This window comes from Triticum dicoccoides, chromosome 1A (assembly GCF_002162155.2).
Source record: "Triticum dicoccoides isolate Atlit2015 ecotype Zavitan chromosome 1A, WEW_v2.0, whole genome shotgun sequence".
Taxonomy (NCBI): Eukaryota; Viridiplantae; Streptophyta; class Magnoliopsida; order Poales; family Poaceae; genus Triticum; species Triticum dicoccoides.
The window spans coordinates 182,451,361-182,455,956 of record NC_041380.1 but is presented as its reverse complement, the minus strand read 5'-3'; positions in this window follow the sequence as shown (position 1 = coordinate 182,455,956).

Here is a 4,596-nt window from a genome sequence, read left to right as displayed (position 1 = left end):
CACCAGCACCACCACCACCAGGTCGTCCTCATGCATATCATCGCAATGGTAGGGCTGCACCACCACCTGACGTACATGACCATCGTCCTGAACTAAAATTGAATATTTCACCATATGAGGGTAGATATGTTCCTGATACATATCTTACTTCGGAGTTAGAAACTGAACAACAACTTACATGTTTACAATATCCTGAGGAGAGACGTGTTCCTGCTGCTGTTTGTGCTTTCACTAGCTTTGCATGTGTTTGGTGGTCTGAACATTGTAGATTATATCCTATTCCAGCTACTTGGACTGCTTTGAAAACTGCTATGCGTACTCGTTGGGTTCCACCATATTATCAACGTGAATTACTTCAAAAATTGTAGCGTTTGAGACAAGGAAATTTTTTTGTAGAAGAATATTATTAGGAATTACAAACTGGCATGATTAGATGTGGTATTGTTGAGGAGAATGAAGCTATGCTTGCACGTTTTATGGGTGGATTAAATAGAGAGATTCAGACCATTCTAGAGTATAAGGAGTATACTAATATCACTCGTTTATTCCATCTTGCTTTTAAAGCTGAACGTGAAGTGCAGGATCGACAGGCATTGGTGCAAACTAACTTTTCTGCAGGTGCCACCTCCAGCCGTGATACAAGCAAGCAGGCACAACCACCACTATCTGCCAAGAGCACACCTATCGGACCTGCGCAGAGCTCTTCTTCTTCCATGGCACCAACAGGGCACACAAGTGATGTTATTTGTCGTCGTTGTAAGGGAAGAGGACATTTTGCGAGAGAATGCCAATCTCAGCGTGTGATGATTGCTACTGAGGATGGTGGGTATGAGTCCTCTAGTGACTACGATGAGGAGACTTTGGCCCTTATTACACATGAAGAACACGGTGGAGAGGATTCTGATCATGAAACGCAATACATGGCTGCTGAAGATGCTGACAGGTATGAATGTTTAGTTGCTCAACGTTTTTTGAGTGTGCAGGTTGCACAAGCTGAGCAAAATCAGAGGAATAATCTGTTCCATACAAAGGGAGTTGTGAAGGAACGTTCTGTTCGCCTCATCATAGATGGAGGGAGCTGCAATAACTTGGCTAGCATGGAGATGGTGGAGAAGCTATCTCTCACCACAAGACCACATCCACATCCTTACTACATACAATGGTTCAACAACAGCGGCAAGGTTAAGGTAACACGTACTGTTCGTGTGCATTTTAGTATCTCTACATATGCTGATTATGTTGATTGTGATGTGGTACCTATGCAAGCATGTTCCTTATTACTTGGTAGACCATGGCAATTTGATAAAAAATCTATACACCATGGTAGAAACAATCAGTATACTCTTGTTGATAAGGATAAAAATATTACTTTGCTTCCTATGACTCCTGATTCCATTTTGAAAGATGATATAAATAGAGCTAATAAAGCAAAAGAGGAGAAAAATAAAAGTGAAAATCAGATTGTGGCAAAAGACTTTGAGCAACAAATGCAGCCTAATAATAAACCATCTAGTGTTGCTTCTGAAATTAAATTGAAAAGGCAAGTTTAATTGCCACCAAATCTGATATTGATGATTTAGATTTTAGCAAATCTGTTTGCTATGCTTTTGTGTGCAAAGAGGCATTATTTTAATTCGAGGACGTGCCTTCCTCTTTGCCTCCTGCTGTCACTAACATTTTGCAGGAGTTTGCTGACGTCTTTCCACAAGATGTGCCACCGGGATTACCACCTATTCGAGGGATTGAGCATCAAATTGACTTAATTCCCGGTGCATCATTACCTAACCATGCACCATACCATACCAATCCAGAGGAGACGAAGGAGAATATGCGTCAAGTACAAGAACTGCTCGACAAAGGTTATATACGCGATTCCCTTAGTCCTTGTGCTGTTCCTATCATTTTAGTGCCAAAAAAGGATGGTACGTCACGTATGTGTGTTGATTGTAGAGGCATTAATAATATTACTATTCGTTATCGTCATCCTATTCCTAGGCTAGATGATATGCTTGATGAATTGAGTGGCTCTATAATATTCTCCAAAGTTGATTTGCATAGTGGATACCATCAAATTCGTATGAAATTGGGAGATGAATGGAAAACAACATTTACAACTAAGTTTGGATTATATGAGTGGTTAGTCATGCCTTTTGGCTTAACTAATGCACCTAGTACTTTCATGAGGTTAATGAACGAAGTTTTACGTGCTTTCATCGGACGATTTGTGGTAGTTAACTTTGATGACATATTGATTTATAGCAGATCTTTGGAGGAACATTTGGAACATTTACGTGCTGTTTTTATTGCTCTACGTGATGCACGTTTGTTTGGTAACCTTGGAAAGTGCACCTTTTGCACCGACCGAGCATCTTTTCTTGGCTATGTTGTTACTCCACAGGGAATTGAAGTTGATAAAGCCAAGATTGAAGCTATTGAGAGTTGGCCGCAGCCCAAAATGGTCACACAAGTAAGGAGTTTCCTTGGCCTTGCTGGTTTCTATAGGCGTTTTGTGACAGATTTCGGCACCATTGCTGCACCTCTCAACGAGCTCACAATGAAGGATGTGCCTTTTGTTTGGGGTACCGCACAGGAAGAAGCCTTCACGGTATTCAAAGATAAGTTGACACATGCTCCTTTACTCCAACTTCCTGATTTTAATAAGACTTTTGAGATTGAATGTGATGCTAGTGGAATTGTATTAGGAGGTGTGTTATTACAAGATGGCAAACCTGTTGCATACTTTTCTGAAAAATTAAGTGGGCCTAGTCTGAACTATTCTACTTATGACAAAGAATTATATGCTCTTGTTTGGACCTTAGAAACATGGCAACATTATTTATGGCCCAAGGAATTTGTTATACATTCTGATCATGAATCTTTGAAACACGTTAAAATTCAAGCAAAACTGAACCGTAGACATGCTAAATGGGTTGAATTCATTGAGACTTTTCCTTATGTCATTAAACACAAGAAGGGTAAATAAAATGTTATTATTGATGCATTGTGTCGTCGTTATACTATGCTTTCACAACTTGACTTTAAAATATTTGGTTTGGAGACCATCAAAGATCGATATGTGCATGATGCTGAATTTAAAGTTGTATTGCAGAATTATAAGGAAGGGAGAACTTGGAACAAGTTCGTTCTTAACGATGGATTTGTGTTTCGTGCTAACAAGCTATGCATTCCAGCTAGCTTCGTTCGTCTTTTGTTGTTGCAGGAGGCGCATGGAGGAGGACTAATGGGACACTTTGGCGTGAAGATGACGGAGGACGTACTTGCTACACATTTCTTTTGGCTAAAGATGAGACGGGATGTTGAGCGTTTTGTTGCTCGCTTCACTACATGTCAAAAAGCTAAGTCACGACTCAATCCTCATGGTTTATATATGACTTTGCCTGTACCTAGTGTTCCTTGGGAGGATATATCTATGGACTTTGTTTTAGGTTTACCTTGAACAAAGAAGGGGAGGGATAGCATATTTGTTGTCGTGGATAGGTTCTCAAAAATGGCACACTTTATACCATGTCATAAAAGCGATGATGCTGTTAATGTTGCTGATTTGTTCTTTCGTGAAATTATTCGCTTGCATGGTGTGCCAAATACTATTGTTTCAGATCGTGATACTAAATTTCTTAGCCACTTTTCGAGATGTTTATGGGCTGAGTTGGGGACTAAACTGCTTTTTAGTACTACTTGTCACCCCCAAATTGATGGACAAACTGAAGTAGTCAATATAACATTGTCTACTATGCTTAGGGCTATTTGAAGAATAACAAGAAAATGTGGGAAGAATGCTTGCCTCATATTGAATTTTCTTATAATCGTTCATTGCATTCTACTACTAAGATGTGCCCTTTTGAAATTGTGTATGGTTTCCTACCTCGTGCACCTATTGATTTGTTGCCTCTTCCATCTTCGGAGAAGATTAATTTTGATGCTAAAGAACGTGCTGAATTGATTTTAAAAATGCATGAGTTAACTATGGAAAACATTGAGCGTATGAATGATAAATATAAACTTGCTGGAGATAAGGGTAGAAACCATGTTGTGTTTCCACCTGGAGATCTTGTTTGGTTACATTTGCGTAAGCATAGATTTCCTAATTTGCGCAAATCAAAGCTAATGCCATGTGCTGATGGTCCTTTTAAGGTGTTAGAGAAAATAAATGATAATGCATATAAACTTGAGCTGCCTGTAGATTTTGGGGTTAGTCCCACTTTTAGCATTGCAGATTTGAAGCCTTATTTGGGTGAGGACGATGAACTTTTGTCGAGGACGACTTCATTTCAAGAAGGTGATAGAGGCAAAGGTGTCCCGATGTTTCGATGAGATGGTGGCTATCGTTTTCTGTGCGAGTCGACCTTGACGATCCGACTACGAACGTGCGTGACATCGCGCCTTAGCAATCTCTAAACCAACTTGCGAGGGTTATTGACCACACCGGAGAACGATAAATCTGACCACGAGGATCTGTTTCCTGCAAGCAAATGAAGAACTAGCAAGAAATTAAGATTGCAATCTGGATATTGCGAATATAAGATGAAAGCTTTATTGATCAAGGTGGGGTTCTGTGACGCCTTGGTCTGGTCGTTG